General features: G+C 44.8%; 1 pseudogene; it reads right to left on the minus strand.

Moving 5' to 3' along the window:
* Positions 1–6469: 6469 nt before the first annotated feature.
* Positions 6470–8461, minus strand: LOC119278401 (annotated as a pseudogene).
* Between the last annotated feature and the right edge of the window lie 9582 nt (positions 8462–18043).

The raw sequence follows: 18043 nt of genomic DNA on the forward strand, positions 1-18043 counted from the left end.
AGATAGCATAAGTATTACGGTGGGTGAACAAATTACTGTTGAGCAATTGATAGAAAAGTGCATAGTTATGAGATTATCTAGCCATGATCATGTATATAGGCATCACGTCCGTGACAAGTAGACCGACTCCTGCCTGCATCTACTACTATTACTCCACACATCGACCGACTCCTGCCTGCATCTAGAGTATTAAGTTCATGAAAAACAGAGTAACGCATTAAGAAAGATGACATGATGTAGAGGGATAAGCTCAAGCAATATGATATAAACTCCATCTTTTTATCCTCGATGGCAACAATACAATACGTGCCTTGCTGCCCCTACTGTCACTGGGAAAGGACACCGCAAGATTGAACCCAAAGCTAAGCACTTCTCCCATTGCAAGAAAGATCAATCTAGTAGGCCAAACCAAACTGATAATTCGAAGAGACTTGCAAAGATAACCAATCATACATGAAAGAATTCAGAGAAGATTCAAATATTTCTCATAGATAAACTTGATCATAAACCCACAATTCATCGGATCTCGACAAACACACCGAAGAAAGAGTTACATCGAATAGATCTCCAAGAAGATTGAGGAGAACTTTGTATTGAGATTCAAAGAGAGAGAAGAATCCATCTACTAATAACTATGGACCTGAAGGTATGTGGTAAACTACTCACAACTCATCGGAGAGGCCTTGGAGATGATGTAGAGGCCCTCCATGGTCAATGCCCCCTCCAGTGGAGCGCCGACAAAGGCTCCAAGATGGGATCTCGCGGATACTGAAGGTTGCGGCGGTGGAAATAGTTTTTCATGGTGCTCCTGGATGTTTTAGGGTATGGAGGTATATATAGGCGAAGGAGGTAGGTCGGGGGAGCCACGAGGGTTAGGGCACGCCCTCCTGCCTCGTGGCCGCCTCGGCTACTTCTTGACGTCCACTCCAAGTCTCCTGGATTGCGTTTGTTCCAAAAAGATCGCTCCCGAAGGTTTCATTCCATTTGGACTTCGTTTGATATTCCTTTTCTTCGAAACACTGAAATAGGCAAAAAAACAGCAATTCGGGTTGGGCCTCCGGTTAGTAGGTTAGTCACAAAAATGATATAAAAGTGTAAAGTAAAGCCCATAAACATCCAAAACGGGTAATATAATAGCATGGAACAATCAAAAATTATAGATACGTTGGAGACGTTGCATTGAAATATTGGTAGCTAGGCAGTGAAGATGCAGGAGCCCTCTTTCTTCTTTTGTTTGTTGTAGATGGTCCAGCTTGTGCATTTGCTGATGATTTCCTGGGAGGTTTAAACCTTGAAGCTGCAGCACTTGGCATAGTTCCAAATGATCTTGGGGCAGTTCCTGCTGTAGATTGACAAGGTTGTGCACTAGCTGCCATAGTTGCTGATTGAGAAGGTTGGGAAGATGGTCCAGCCTGGTAATTCAAGAGAAGTTAGTGATACTCATGTAAAAACTTATGTAAATCGGTGAAATTATTATGTAAATCAATGAAATTCACCTCTGTTGTGTCCTTTTTTGCTAGCCTTCTTAAGATGGGCATTCTTCTTCTTGCCTCTCTCTGGATTTTGCTTGCAACCTGTCTTGTTGTGTCCAGCTGTCCCACGCATTGAGCAAATAATTATAGTGCCATGCTTGCTCATTTTTTTGCTAGGCTTAGGTTTCTCTGTTTCTTCCCTCCTCCTATCATTATTCCTAAGCCTGCCTGGCATGTTCTATGGTATGGTTGCATATGTTGGGGCTTGAGGCCTAGGTTTGTCAGAAACTGGCCACATTTCTTCACCTTCAATAGGTTCCAAACAATGTTCATAAATTATGCTGAATATTTCAACAAAATAACAGGGGGCAATGAAATCTTCCACTTTTTTGCCACACTTGAAGATAGCTGTCACTGCATGGGCACAAGGAAGACCTGCCAACTGGAAGTAGCCACATGAGCATGTCCTATTATCAAGACTCACTGTGTACTGCCTTTTTCTCCCAGTGAGAAGTTTGACTTCAAATTCAGCTTTGCCATTCCAAAGTACCTCCATGAACTGTGTCCTTGCTATGCTACTCTTCACCTTCTTAAATGCGTTTGGGCATATTTTTCCATGAAACTTCTGACCTTTGTCGCTTTGTTCCTGAATTCTAACAAATATCTTTTCCTGATTTTTTCTTGCATTGAAATTATTGGATAAAACCTTGCTTCAACAATTGCATGATTAAAAGATTCACAAAGATTATTGTCAACTGATTCACAGTTGGAACCCACTGGGAAAAATGGCCTTGCCCAGTGCATTGGCTCTATTCTCATCATATCTTTTGCACCATCTGGTGTTTCTTGGGCTAGCTTTGCTTTGTAGTAGTTGAAGTCTTGCTTGTTTGCTGCTTTGGCAACTGCCCAGAACTTCTTCTGCCACTCATGTGCCCTATGCTTCTTTCTCCAGTTGGCATAGATATGCCTAGCACACATTTTGTGCTCTACATTTGGCAGATAGTCCTTTGTAGCATTAGTCAGTCCCTTCTGTTGATCTGAAATGAACACCCATCCAGCTCCATTGTTATTAATGTCAAGATCTTTAATAAGCAAGCCAATGAACCACTTCCAGCTTTCATTTGTTTACTTTTCAACAACAGCCCATGCCAGTAGATACATTTGATTGTTGGCATCTCTACCAACAGCACACAACATCTCTCCTTTCACAGCCCCTTTGAAAAAACATCCATCTAATCCTACTACTTTCCTGCAGCCAGCCTTCAACCCTAACTTCAGTGCATTAAAGCACACATAAAAGCTCTGAAATATGTTTTCTTCCATGTTTGTAGGATCCAAACAAACTGCAACAGTGCTACCTGGATTACTTCTAAGCAGCTCCAGTTAGTAATCAAAAACCCTGGTGTGCTCATTCTTCATTCCAGCTCTTAATTTGTCTATGACAAGCTTCTTTGCATGCTTGCACTTGGAAGTTGATACATCAGCAAACATATCCTAGAGAACTGTTGCTTTCATGCTCTCAATCTTCCACATTGGATTAGCTAAAATGAAGTGCTCATATCTCCGAGCAATAACCTTGGCTGTCACAAGTCTGTTCTCTCTATTTTGTGCACATTCATGCTCATCATTAAAAGTAATAATCTGAAACCTGCTTGTCCTTGAGGTTTTGGCTCCATAAATCAACCAAGGGCACCCATGCCATCCACACTTAGCTCTGACGTTGTCTGCCTCTGATTTCATGAACACAATGCTCCTCTTGGTAACAATTCCATATCTCTTCACGGCCTTCACAAGCTGATTCTTGCTCCTGAACACCATTGTTAATGAAAAGTGTGGAATATCTATGCCATTGTTGTATCTTGGATACCTGCTCTTCCTCCTAACCATTTGCCCATCAGAATCTTCATCATATGAATAATCCTCATCAGATGAATCATATCCCCACTCCTTCTCCTCTCCCTCTATCTGTTCTTCCATCTTTGCAATTAGTTCAATGGGAACAGGAGCTGATGAATCTCCTGCAAGCCAACTCTTTGTATCTCTCATCTTCTTCTTGAATTTTCTAGCATGCCTCCTAAGCTCCACAACTTCTGAATTTTCTCCACTATCCTCACTATGTGGCATGTACTCAGTATCTTCATCAGAATCACTGTTTGGAACTGCAATGTTGTTTTGAACATTGACTTGCTCTGGTGCAATATTTTCCTGAAAATTGACTTGCTCTGCTCTTGTGCTATTCTGAACATTGACTTGCTCTGCTCTTCTGCTATTCTGAACATTTACTTGCTCTGCTCTTGTGCTATTCTGAACATTAACTTCCTCTAGTGCTTCAATTGGCCCTTCTTCTTGATTGCACACTTGAGAAATTAGAAATTGGGAATCTGGCACTTGAACAACAGCACTAACTTCTAAAGTTCTTCTTGACCTGGGCTGCTTAACTGGACTGCTAGTAAGTTGAGTGAGCACACCACTGTCAAATGGCTCTGCCTCTGCACTAATGATAGTATCAGGTTCTTCAAATTCATCATCACTTACCTCCATTATCTCATTCCCAAAATCACTGCCACTGCTGATGTACTCACTGTCCTTCTCCCCATGGTACTCAACATAAATATCTGCTACATATCCAACACAAATGTAGTCTGACATATTCACACAACCTCTGTCATGAAACAAAAACAGCAAACCATCAGCTAGTTCCTTTCCAGGATATAGAAAATACGGCTTCATCGATTCCTTCAACTCCAGATGGTCTTTCAAATGCCTTTTAACTTCTTGCAATGACAACTTGTCCCTCTCGATCTGTGACATCTCTTCATCGCCCCCCACATAATCCATAACAGGACCACTGTGGATGAACTGCCCTCCAAAGTGAAATCTGACGTTCAGAATCTCCGTCGGATCCATGATTTAACTGAAACAAACATGACAATATCACTACATTGTCCTAATCCGAGCATTTGGAATAACAAAAAGGCAAAAAAAAATCAACCCAAAACCTAACTTTACCGCTGCCGAAAAGCCCCAATTTTTCGCCCACAAAACCTAACACTAACAACGCAAAGAGAGCCTAACTTGCGGCGACCAGAGGAGGAGTATATCGAAGAAATTACCTTCAACGCCGCGCGTCGTCCTGCCGTCACGATCGTCGCCGGTGCCACCGATCACCCGCCCCTCGCCATTGCTGTCTCTCGAGCATGGGAAACCCAGGGGACGCCGCAGTGGAGGGGATGGACTGCCGTTTGGGCTGCCTCTCCACTAATAACAGAGGAAAGCATTATGGGCCGGCCCAACTTCGACGCGCCCAACGTGCACAACAGCGGGCGCTATGGGCCAATCCTAGTTTCCTTCTGCCATGTCATCAATCCCTGTTTGGGAATGAGCTCAGGGTTCATTTTGGACCGGGATTAGTGAGTTTGGTGTGCTGATTTCCGGGATTTGAAGTTGAGGGCTCGATTTAGCTAACGCATATGAGTTCAGGGTTGATTTTGGACTTTTTCCGTGTGGACGTGCCAATTGCCCGCGGCACGAAGAACGGAACACGCCTTTTTTCATCACTCTGCAGGAAAGCACAACAAGCGTGGTGACATCAAGAAGTTACTTTATACTCCAAAACTGGATGGTACCCGCACGTTGTTGAGAGGCTATGTACATGGTAATACATGTATTGAATGACTTTGTTTGGAGAGTAGATATATGATCTCATAATAAGATTTTTTTTTTGCAGTGGACACAATACTTGGAGTATAATTACAAAGATAACAAAATGCGAATTATGTGATCTTCATCTACTTTTTACTAAACACAGAATATGACTTAAGTTATCTCATGTGACTTGTATAAATATTCATGTATAAAACACACTCGGAATAGGATTTCCGATATGAAGACACTTTGAAGGTTATGTACGGATTTGCCATTTTGATATACTTATTTTATATTATGTGTGCCCCTTGTCGTTAAATCAATCGTCATAGCTGCATTGTGTAGTAGCTTTATTTACTTCACAGTGAGTAGTAGAGCTCCAGTATCAACAATGAGAACAAAACCAATCATGGTTTTCAGAGCAAAAGATTACCAACTCATGTATTTTTTTTAAGAGTATCAATTCCTCACTAGGCTGAAAAGAGCATGACAACTTGCACATGAATAAGCACCGAGATCCAAATTATCCACACAGTTAAAAATGACAATCAGATACAAGCAAATAATTAATAATCATCGAAGGTATTCTTTTGACATAGTTTCAGTCGAAGGTATTCTTTTGACATACTTTCGGTTTCAGTTAAGTGGAATATCTTTCATATGAAGCTACCAAGTGCAAAAAGCAGTGCAGAATATCTACGAAAAGAATGCGTTAATTCATGGAAACTGGTATGAATATGATATATTATTGATGGCACATACCCCTCAAGTAAACTAAATATCTCATACTTCCAAGCACATTGCCCTCTGCGGACTGCATTGATAACCATCAATGAGAAAACAACATGTTACATTACTATCATGCAAACTGATCTTCTGATGATATTTTCCTTACTAGAAAATGTCAGGGTCTAGACAGTATGAAGACTTGGTATCTAGATTGTTGCCACTTCCTTCATGTGGCTTTGCAGAATGGCGACATTCTAGATTGCATCCGTAAAACCATCACATGGCTCGTTGGTACCTTGATTACTATGCCATTGGCACCTCTTTTCTTCTTTTTATTTACTACTAGTGATGTCTAGAAATCACACATTCAAACAACACTTTCAGGCTCATGGCAAAGCAAGCTGGTTTTTTCATCATCAAGTCATTGTCTAATACAGTAGCTAACTGACAGCAATCAATCATCATCTGTGCTTCCAAATACACCACAACGGAAGTCATTTTTTTGTCCCATTGAGGAGAACAACAAGCATAAAGGAGAAGATCCCTGGTACTGGATCAAGATTTCACACCACGCCTGTCACGGCAACCGAAATTCTAGGTGACCTGTCTTGTCTTCAATATTGTTTCCCCTAAATCCAGATTCATAAAATCCCTTTCCAAAAAACTTCAAACATTTGCTCTTCTTGATAACCACTAGAAAAGGGTATTAAATGACAGGGAATGCACAAAGGTACACCGTACGACACAATGCACAGACGAACATATGAGGATAAAATGAAATTTGTTGGGAAACTTGTGCATTGCTGCAATGCAGATCAATGTTGATCCTCACACCTGAATTTACAGACCATCCATTGCAACTGCATGAAGAGACAATATGCCCATATATTGGGTTTTTCTGATTCAGCATTCATGCAAATTACACGACGAGACAATTAAAAGCAGAACACACAAACTACGATAATCTATAGAGGACATTATACATGCAAAAGAGTGTCACTTGAAGAACATGCATACCAGAGTGTCATTTCCGCTGGTTTGACGCAAGGATGGCAATGAGCTCGTACAAAACAGAGGGGTATGTCGTTGCTATATGCCCCCATCCATCAGTTGCCATTAGTGTCTGCAAACGCGAGGGAGATAGGACTTGGATAAACTTCAAGCACGCCGCCTTCAATCCATGGCAGTGGTGCTGCTCGGCTAGAGCAAGAGTGGACGCCACCGAGCTCACACCTACATGCTCAAACAACTGCTTTTCACAGATGAACTTGAGCCGCTGGAGATTGTATCTGTCTGCCGCCACAAACAAGTCCTGCAGCCATTGCAGAAGAATTTCATCCTCTACCGCCTCTTCTTGTGTTTGTTCCACAACTTCTGACGTTTTATCCTCCAGTACTTCCTCTACTTGTCCTTGTTCCGCAACTCCTGGCATTTCATCATCCTCCATGCTGTTCTTCTCCATCTCAGGACACGAGTCTGTGTAGATGAAGCAAAGCAAAGCCCTGAACACTTTTGCTTCCATATCTGTGATCTGTATGACGCTGGGCGTAGCGGTGCCAAAGAGCTGCGCCATGAACACTTCAGACCTGGCAGCGAGCACACACCGGTGTGCAGCGAACGTCTCGCCGCCGACCTCGAATGTCACATCAGCACCCACCTTATTCTGAAGGAGGTTGCTAAAATGTTGGTGTATGTCGGGCAGGAGAACCTCGGCGCCGGTGCCGGAGCCGGTGGCATCTGGGGTGTTGTCCTTGCACACCACAAATATCACACCGGATGGTGAAACAATCAGACTTTAGACTGGCTGATCGTTCAAGGGCATCTCTTCTCATGAACTTGTCGCAACCCCAACAGGGATCACATCTGCGGAAGTCACGGGTTTTACGAGTCGCGCGAATGTACGTCGGCATCTGCTTCTCGACGTCGTCGACGAGACTGAAACTGAACTTGGCCTCCACACCCTCTTCGACATATTCGTCGTACAAACGGGTAATATCGAGCGAAATGAAGTCGGCACAGTTGGGGTTTGCGCCGTTAGGATAGTACTCGATGGAATACTCATGGCCTCCCACCCTGAACAAATCAGTGCACCAGCTCTCGCCGTTGGGCAACTCCTTTTTGATACCCGAGTAGCCCTTGACCACGAGCAGGTGGTACACGCTGTTGGCGCCAGCACCGGCGCCGGCGCCCGACGTTACGCAAGAGCACGGCTTGTCGCCGTCGAGGACGGATACGCCGGCGAACGTCGACATGACAAACCTGCGACCACACCGAAAATCTGTCAACTCAGCCACCATTCACGATTCCGAAGTTTCAGAGTCGGGGCTTTGGATCGAGGAGCTGGGGAGCAAACCTGGGCTTGCACCGGAGGCCTCACGGAGTCGCCACCGCACCAAGACGACGCTGCGCCGGCGCCACCCCAGAAACAGAGTTTGCGGCAAGCTCCGACGCAGCTCCTCCCCGGAAACAGAGCTTTGCGGCGAGCTGAGGGGCAAACCTGCTCGCCGCCCGCTGCCCCACCCCGCGACGCACGTGGTCGGCGGGAGACGCCGTCGCTCCACTCGCTGCGCCGCCGACGCCGCCGTCGGTCCTGCGCGGAGAGATGGAGAGTTTGCGCCGTGGCTGCTCTGTGCGTGCGCTGGGCCTGCCTGGTGCTAGGGTTCAATATTGACCTACTACACGTTATTGGGCTAAACTGGGCGTTATTGGGCTCACAACACTGTTTTGGGCAACGCCTGAAATTTAAATGGAGCTCAATTACTTGAGTTAAAAAACAAATATTTCTAAAGTAAATTTCTGTAAAGGAAAATCAAAACTATGAATTTGTGTTAAGGAATTAAAAACAAAACCATGGTTGAATAGCAGGTTTTGAAAAATCGATGACATTTTGATAAGTTTTAAGAATTTTTCTGAACCTACAAATTCATATTGAGGTGTGGGGTAGAATTTTTTAATACATTTAAAAAATTCAATACATGTGAAACATTTACAGATACATGTTGAACATTTAGAAAAAAACATGACGTAATGTTTTTTGAAATACATGTTGAACAAGTTGTTAAATACATGTTGAACATTTTTCAACACATGACGAACTTATTTTTTCAAAATATAATAAACATAATTTTTTAAATGTATGAAGATTTTTAAATGTTACAATCTTTTTTAAACGGTGCAAACATTCTTTTGAACTTGTTTTTTGACACTACATATCATTTTTTTAAATCTACGCACATTTTTGCCCTTGAGGCAAGCGCTCGCTACGCCTCGCCGCCATCAAGATAAAGCCATGCCTCTTTGCGTGCCATGCGCCAAGGAAGCCATCCTAAGTGGGTTTTTTTTCTAAGAAAGAAGTGGGCTAGTTTTTCTTTTTACCAAAAAACGGGTGGCCAGTTTTTCTATTCACTAGAGGGTAACACGCGCTTTGCTGCGCCCACTTCGATTTTGGATTTAATTTTCTTTCCGCACAATGGTTATTATGGCAATTAAGATTTCATGCATATCGTCGAGCAAATGCGGATCCCCGTGGATGCTATTGGGTTGGCCATGTAGTCCGATCCTTCCGGTTTTGGAAAGGTTTCATTCGATATTTTTTCTCTTCTTTTTTATCAACTTTTCTCATATATATTTTTCATGTTCCATTTTATCTATTTTTTATTTTTTTTCCTAATTATCGAATATATTAAAAATGAATAATAATTTTTGAAATTCAGGAACTATAATTTAAATTATCGAACATTTTTTTAAAATTCATAAATGTTTTCTGCAAAATTGTGAACATTTGTTTAACAATCCAGGATGATATTTCATATTCGTGAACATGTTTTAGATTTAAAAATATGTTTTAACCCCCGTATATTGTTAAAAAGTTGTGACATTTCTAAAAATATCATGAACAACTATAAAACTTGTGAACATTTTGTAGAATCAATGAATATTTTTCTGATATTGGTGAAGAAGTTTTAAATTAAGAAGTTTATTTAAATTCGTGAATATTTTTAAAAATCAGTGTTTTTAAAGTTAATAAATAAAATAAATTTATGAGTGTTTTTAAAGTTTTTGAAAAATACTTTAGTCCGATACTTTCATGCGGGGCCCATGATCCAACTGGACCCTTAAAGACAGGGTCCACTTCCGAGGAAAAAACTTCGGGGCTCTTATAGGCTTCCATTTATAGGGAGCTTAGTAATTGTAACTTGAAAGGACTGGGTTTCATGAAGAGATTCTTTTTTCAAGACCACTTGTGAAGAGATTCTGTTAACGACACGACATGGCATGTGTCATGATGGGTGTGCTTGGCTAGCTGTAGCTCCAACTCCTCTGCTCTGTTCTTTGCTCTCTGCCTCAACAAGATTTATTCAGCAGAAGTGCATAGGTGTCGTGGGAGGGAGTGGTCGATGGGGTGGTAGACATAGTTTGGGTCGAAAGCCTTAAGGATCAAACGCATTGAAGCACACCTTGATATTGCAGAAGTGCATATGGCGGTTCAGGGAGACGGGTCAGAAAGCATCAGCAAAGGTGTCAATTTATTTTTTGGGAGTAGGATCATGCGAGCTCCGTTGAGGCGTTCAACTGAGACTTTGAGGTCGTGGAAGAAGGCAAGGACGAAGCGTTTGACAGAGTGCCAGAACTTGCGGCAGAAGGACGGGCTAAGCCATCAGGGCCTGGGTTAACGTTAGGGTTCATCCGAAGAAAGGAGTCTTGAATTTCCTGATCGGTGAAGGGGTCAGCAAGGTGGTTGAGTTGACCAAGAGAGAACCGCTGTATTGGATCCAATTTTTCTTTGACGTTCAGCCAGTCACCGCTGTATTGGATCGCCTCTTTGTAAGCGTCTAGCTCTATTTTAGACAAGATGGTTACTTCTTGAAAAAATATTGATTGAGCTGATTCACATTTTAGCATATGAAGTTATGAACACAAATTGCCAATACTTGTTTTGGAGCCAAGTTTTGAGTTGCAGTTGTGCACTCCCGAGGAGGAAGGTGTGTTCTGCAGACTGAACTACATGATCGCACGGCCCGGCGGCAGCACGACGGACAAGGACACCTGTCGACTGCTGCAACGGGTACGGTGTCTTCCCCCTCCTCACCGGCGTCCGCCACTTTAGGCACTGAACCTGAACCTGAGTTAAGAACCATCTTACATTAAAATTTAGAAGCACCTTAGACAGAAGTCCGCGAAGGGAATCACGCTGAAGCATTTCAGATCAAAACACAAACGCAGAATGAAATCCTTAATTTAGTTTCAAGTACATTCAGAGCATAGAGTTGTATCACACGCTGATATATAAGTCATCCAGATTCTTCCATGAAGCAATTACAGCAAACCATTTGTGACAGTTTAAGCTAGGCAAAAGAACATCTGTAAGCAGCAACTTCCTGCCAGCACACAGACTAACTGAACTATTCTTTCACCATGCATGGCTAACAGTCTAACAAACAAACAGTGTGCCTTAACATCCTCAAGGGCACTCCTAACTCACTGTGGCGCTATTCGCGAAAAAAAAAACCAGAGGCCGAGGAATCTGACGCCGCACGGCACGGCGCCGACGTCCGGGAGCCTCCAGAGGCCGAGGTAGAGGCGGGTGAGGGAGGCGCAGCCGAAGATCGTGGCGGGGAGGCGCAGGTCTATTGGCCATGGGCGGTTGGCAAAGACGAGCTCTTGGACCCCCTTGGCGACGAGGATGTCGAGCCAGCGCGACATCTCGCCCCGGTGCTCCTCCATGGTGCTGCGGGTGAGGTGGACGCAGCGGAAGGGCCCGGGGTGCGCCGCGAGGATGCGGGACACCGCGGCGGTGACGGCACGGGGAGAGGGAACGCCGAGGGGGAACTGCCCGGCCGCGCCGCCGTCCGGAAGCAGGTGGCTGTCGACAAGAGAGAGGGGCGCCGCGCGCCAGAGGGGGCGCCAGCGCGAGGAGAGGGCGGCGGTGCGCGCGGCGTCCTTGGCGGGGAGGCGGGAGACGATTCCGCGGAGGACCGCGTCGGGGAGGCGGCTGATGCGGTCGACGCCGTCGGGGACCAACGGCAAGCCGGAGGGGAAGAGGGTGGCGGTGGGGTAGACCGGCGGGTGCGGGAGGTAGTCGTACAGGAAGTAGAGCAGATAGTTTGTGCCGAGGTCCAGCGTATGAGGGTCCTCGCCGTCTAGCTCCATGCCGGCGAGCATCTCGGAGATGGAGGTGCCGATGATAAATTGCGGGTCGGCCATGGCCGGCGGCGGAGGGTGACGGCGAGGGTTTGGGTTTGGGGAAGAGCCAGAAATGATTTGAGGAATGAAGGCGATGTTTTCTGTAGGAGTGGTGGTGTCGTATGGGCCGGCCCATCCTCTCGTCGGTCAGGTGTTTGTCCCATTAACCAGTACGAAGTACGTATTTGTAGCTCTAAAAATAAATTAACAAGTATAGTACTCCCTCTGTACCGGAGCGACAACTATTTCGGTACATAATAAACGCTCTTACATTTCTTTATGGGGGAGTAGGAGTATATTTGCAATATTCGTTCATACCCCAATATAAGAACATTTTTCTACGTTTGCTTGAATAACGTTCTTATAGTATACTAATAGACTGCCCGTTGCCACGGGCTCCTGAAATAGTTTGCAAGAGTTACATGTTAACTTTCTAAGGTCTCGCCCCGTCGTAGATCCGGACCCCCATCACTGATTCTACCCCGCCTAGGTCGCCGCCTGCCGCCGTGCTGCCCCATCGCGTTCGCCTTCACTTCGGCCACCCCGACCCCGCCCGCCTCCTCTCCGGCCGCCTCCGCCTCCGGTCCATCCTCCGCCCGGCCCCGCTCCGTCCGCCTCCTCTCCGGCCCTGCTTCGTCCGCCTCCTCTCTGATCCGTCCGCCGTCCCTCTCCGTCCGCTTCCGCCCCGCGCCGCACGCCACCGCCCCGCTCCGTCCGCCTCCGCCCCGCGCAGCACGTCGCCGCCCCGCTCCCCGCTCGGCCGCCGCCCGCTCCCCGATGGCGCCGAAGAAGACGCCGAAGGGAAAGTCCGTTTTCTTCGGCATGAGGGCGAAGCCCTCCGGGAACTTCGGACTGGAGTTCTTCGATGCCGGGCAGCGTTGGTGGCTCAGCACGTATCCCACCGCCGATGAGGCCGCTCGTGCCTACGACGTGGCGGTGTGGCGTGCCGGACGGCCGAAGACGGACCTAAACTTCCTGGAGGTCGAGTCCCAGGCGGTGGTGAAGTGGCTCGTGCCGCAGGGCATCCGGATGGAGGAGATGCCGGCTAAGAAGGCGAAGAAGAAACCGGCAGTTGTTGTCGCTCCCAGCGAGAGCGACGAGGCGATGATGGCTTGGTTTGCGTGATTTGCAATTTGCTGCAAAGCCATCTCTAATGAAATGCTATTTGCTACATTTTTAAATAGAAAAATTATTCCGATCAGCCAGGCATAACTCAACGGACAATCTCTAATGAAATGCTATTTGCTACATTTTTTAAATAGAAAAATTATTCCGATCAACCAGCCATAACTCAACAGACCAATCTGAACCCACATTTTCTAAAGTAAAAATATATTTTCCTTGATAGATCAAGATGCCAAAGTGTCGTTTGCCCGACTGCTATGTACAGCTTCACACGAGCAAATTATTTTTCAAATCAAGGAATTAAGGAAAGGAAGATTATCATGATGTTCGTGGCACTTGCCAGGTCTGCCATGCTACCATGGCATCGTCTTTTTAGTCTCTACCCACATGCCGAGTTGAGTCTTTTTAGTCTCTACCCACATGCCGAGTTGAGAAATAATCTTCAGATATACCCACCGCTAACACACTCTTTCTCATATGTTTGAACGTGTCCGGACATCAAATGGACTCCCAGCAGGCTCCCAAAATTCAACCATCTAGACATTTTGGGCTCCCCTGAATCTAGACCATATGTGCGAGAGAAACGTGGTTGTCCAGATTATCCGTCATGTTATCTTCAACATGCATGCCAACACAAAAAACCACCCCGCGATGCACCCTTCCCATTTCCTGTCGAAATCTGCCCTTCACGCTCGGTTTCCCTCTGTAGCAAGGCATTTCTCGCTGGAGTCCTCTTCTTTAAAACCAGATAATGCCCACCTCACCTTCGCTATGGTGCCCTCTCTCCTTCACACCGTGCTTCCCCACGGACCGCCGAGAAGTCCCCTACCAACCACTCAACTCTCTGCCTTGATTCCCTCCCGTAGTAGTGCTAACGTGTTACACCTCATCGGCTCGCCCTACCATAGCCGCCTCCTTTGTTGGCTCAGTACCCCCTCCCCCCTCGTCTTCTCCGACACCGTCGTTCTTTGACAAATCACCAAATCATGTGAAGTTACAACTTACAAGTGGCATCGAAATTGTGCCATATAAGTTACATGTATTTAGAGAACATTTGAACAAAGAGAAATGTGAAGCTGTGGATTCTAGTTGATAGCTATACCCAAAAAATGGCTAACTGTTGGTATTCCGGCAAAGTGGTGGCCATACATCCCTCTATCCACAGTCTGGCAACTGAGCTAGGTCACATTTTAATCAAAACACACAGAACAAATTATGAATTTCTTGAAGTCTTGAACCGACCATTGAGCATTCATTCAACTTCATAACCATATACTACGTATATTTGTTTTACTAAAGCAACGACCAGAACACTACTTTGTCGCTTTTATATAATATATAATGCAATGAAAATGTTAACAAAAGATGCATGTTCCATGCATGACAAGTCACAAACTTTTAATCAAAACTCCCTCGAAGTGAATGTCGTTCAAGCGACCAACCCTGGGTTGATGACAGGTTGGCCGGCGACAAATACCTCAGGAAATAGTCCTTTTGGAATTTTAGCTAGCCCTTGGCTTACCCTTTTTACTTACTCTCTTTCTCAGCTGTAATAGGAAATACGTTTTACAACCAGACACCAGCACAATTTTGTCAGAAGAAAGCTCTAACCATAGAAATGTCTGAATGGAGAACTGCAGAGGAACATAGTTCCAATCTCTTGGAGAAATCCTCTTGGCATCAAGCAAGAAGGATGTTTGGAAAGGTGTAGTTCCAAGCATTAAGCAAGGTCCAAGACTTTTCCATCATTTTCTAACCATGGAGTTCAAAAGTCAAGCAACAGAAAAAGAACCGGTAGGCAGCCAAAGAAAATCCCTTGTTAGAAGGTTCACCTTTTCATTTCAGGCATGCACATCCAAAACGAATATGTCCACCAACTCGTTAAAATTGCCAGTGAAGAGTTCGGGTGCCATAAACTCTGATTTGCCTGCATTTTTGTAGAATGGTTGTTAGTACATAAATTCCTAAAAAGGCGATTTCTTGAAGCAAAGTTATTGTGTGTGTGTGTGTCTTATCCTTACGAGTATATCCACAGTAAACACAATAGGTATATTTTGGCTCAACACAACAAAGATCATCACCATCAACCATAAGCATAACCGTCCATTGCAATGGGAGTCAAAAAAATTGCCACAACAGTACAAGGTCCAATCCAACCATGAAGTCCCAAAAAAAGAGGAAATACAACAAGGAATCTGGAATGTTATGGCCAATGACAGATTGAAATAACTCAAAAGAAAGTCCCGATCTTTCCAAATCAAACAGAGACTGGACCACTTAAAAAACAGTAAATTATTGTATTGTCACAACAAACCGGATAGAACAATCAAGCGATTGGAGCAAGATTCACGTGAGGAAACATAGGAGAGTTCATCACCTGTCTCGATGCATCTGCTTGAGGTTATCGTTGGTGCTCCATGCGAACTCCGGCTTTATTTAGTAACCTACTGACTGAATGATAATGCTGACTCATTTGAGAAATTGTCGGTATTATCTGCGTAGTAAAATGCCACTACTATTTAAGGAACGAATTTCCCTTTCTTAGTTCGCCCATTGGCTCAGAAAAAGGAAGCTTAAAATATTTGATGTCTAGATCAACCGGGGAACAATATAAGCTTCAGTATAGACTGAAACAATAAAGCTTCTTTAAACCATGGACGTACGTTTTCATTATAAGCAATGCTCAACATGTAGTTCTCATTTTCATTATTTAAACCTTGATGTACCAAGAATTACAATAATTCGCAAAGAGCTTACAGGTAAGCACATAGCTAATCAATATAGGTACTACCGAGAGTTTATCAGTTCTGTTTTCTAAACGGTGTAGCAAATAGCTCTATCTCACAATTGCTTGTGTTCTACCCAAGGCTTTGAGATGATAGGTTCAGATAAAAAATCCAAGTGCTGAGTACCAAATTCTTTGAGAACACATATAAGAGAAACTTAGATACCTGTGAACTCCAAATGCACGAAATGCCCGAACAACAAATCAATTCTTTAGAATCTGCAGAAACAAGAGCACAAAAAATTGTATTATTAGGTTTAATTATGAGAGGAAGATGCAAGGAACCATCTGAATCAAATTTTATTTGTCATCAGTCCTAAGTCGAGCTAGATCTTGTTGTCTTGGCTGCTGCATTCCACGACCATTATCTCGAATTGGTGCAAACAGAACAGACTCTAATTAGAACAGAGAAGAAGAAATCAGAGATATATCATGGCAAGTGAAGACCTGAAGAACACAAACCACAAGCGAAGACATTGAGTATTCCAGGTGCGATCACCATGATGTCTTTGCGAAACGAAGACTATTTCAAAAAACCACCAGAGCAAATCATGGTTAAATCAAGATTATTTTGAAAAACCACCAAAGGAAATCAAACAACCCAGAAAGTACAACAAGACTCGGCACGCAATTGATAATCTCTCCTACTTAAATTCAGTCAAGTAGAAGCATGCTACCTAGCCCTTGAATCCCTCATATTTAAATTTGCATGCAAGGCATATGCAACAACAATATATCCACTGAATCACACTTCTGGGCTTCCTTCGCATTGTCTAGTAAGCTGGCATTGATAAGTCACAAGATTTAAAAAAGCTGAGACTAAAAAAGTACTTGACATAACTATCATATGTATATGTACTCCCTCCATTCCCAAATATAAGTCTTTTTTAGAGATTCCAATATAGACTACATTCGTAGCAAAATAAGTGAATCTACACTCTAAACTATGTCTACATACATTCGTATGTAGTTCATATTGAAATATCTAAAAAGACATACATTTAGGAATGGACGGGGTAGTATATAGAGATTCAGGAGGGCCAAATTAGGTACAGAACAATAAATGCACAATTGGCTTTTCAGGATCAAAAGAACCTTCTATACAATATAATGCACCGTCAGTTCCTCGCTAACTGCTTGCAAATAGTATTCCTTAACACCTGGCATAAAACAGTACAATCACAGTACCATTGCTCTCTTTCCGACAGTTGGTATTCAAGGAGGAGCTAGTAATGTCGGTGGATGCAGATCTAGTTGATAATAATTCAACATTCAATCGAAAATCGAACATACAGACTATTCACGCCATCCATATCTCAATTCAGATTAGATGTGTCTTACCTACACCCAATACTTATCAAAAAGGTAGATACTGCATCTGCAACTCACTTTACATATTACACAAGCCTTGGTTCATATAGTCGTCTGCACCTTCTACCAATTTATTTGCTCGTGTTCGCTGCACTGTCCCTGCTCAAACAAAAATTATAGGTCAGTGCAAAGAGGGATAACGTAGAGAGTTCAGAAAAAATATCTAATAGATGATACAAGCAAAAGCTTCAAGACCCATAGAAGCCTTTGTAATATGAATGCTCAAGAAGCAATCGGGACGTACGATGTCGGCCTGGCACGTGCCGGCGATGCGCAGGAGGCTGGAGGACGACCGCGCCCGACCGGCGGCGGCGTTCCCGCCAAGAGACAGCAGGACGAGGTCGCAGGTGCCGGTGGTGAAGGGGAACTCGTGCTTGTTGTGGAGCACGTGGGTGACGGCCATGGCCGTGGGGTTGGCCACGCCGGTGCCGGTCCTGCCAGCCGCCGCCGCGGCGCGCAGCCTGGTGTGCTCGTCGAGGGACGCCACCTCGGCCGGCCCCACCCCGCACGCGGTCGCGCAGACCTGCCAGAGCGGGAAGTCGAACGCCTCGGCCTCGACGGCATCGGCGCGGGAGAAGACGAACGCCCCGCACGCGGCCGCGCAGACCTGCCAGAGCGGGAAGTGGAACGACTCGGCCTCGACGGCGCCGCCGCGGGAGAAGACGAACGACGGCGCCGCCGCGGGAGAAGACGAACGGAGGCGATGGTGACGTCTTGAGGAGGAGGATGGAGA

This window comes from Triticum dicoccoides, chromosome 3B (genome assembly GCF_002162155.2).
Source record: "Triticum dicoccoides isolate Atlit2015 ecotype Zavitan chromosome 3B, WEW_v2.0, whole genome shotgun sequence".
In the NCBI taxonomy this organism is placed as follows: Eukaryota; Viridiplantae; Streptophyta; class Magnoliopsida; order Poales; family Poaceae; genus Triticum; species Triticum dicoccoides.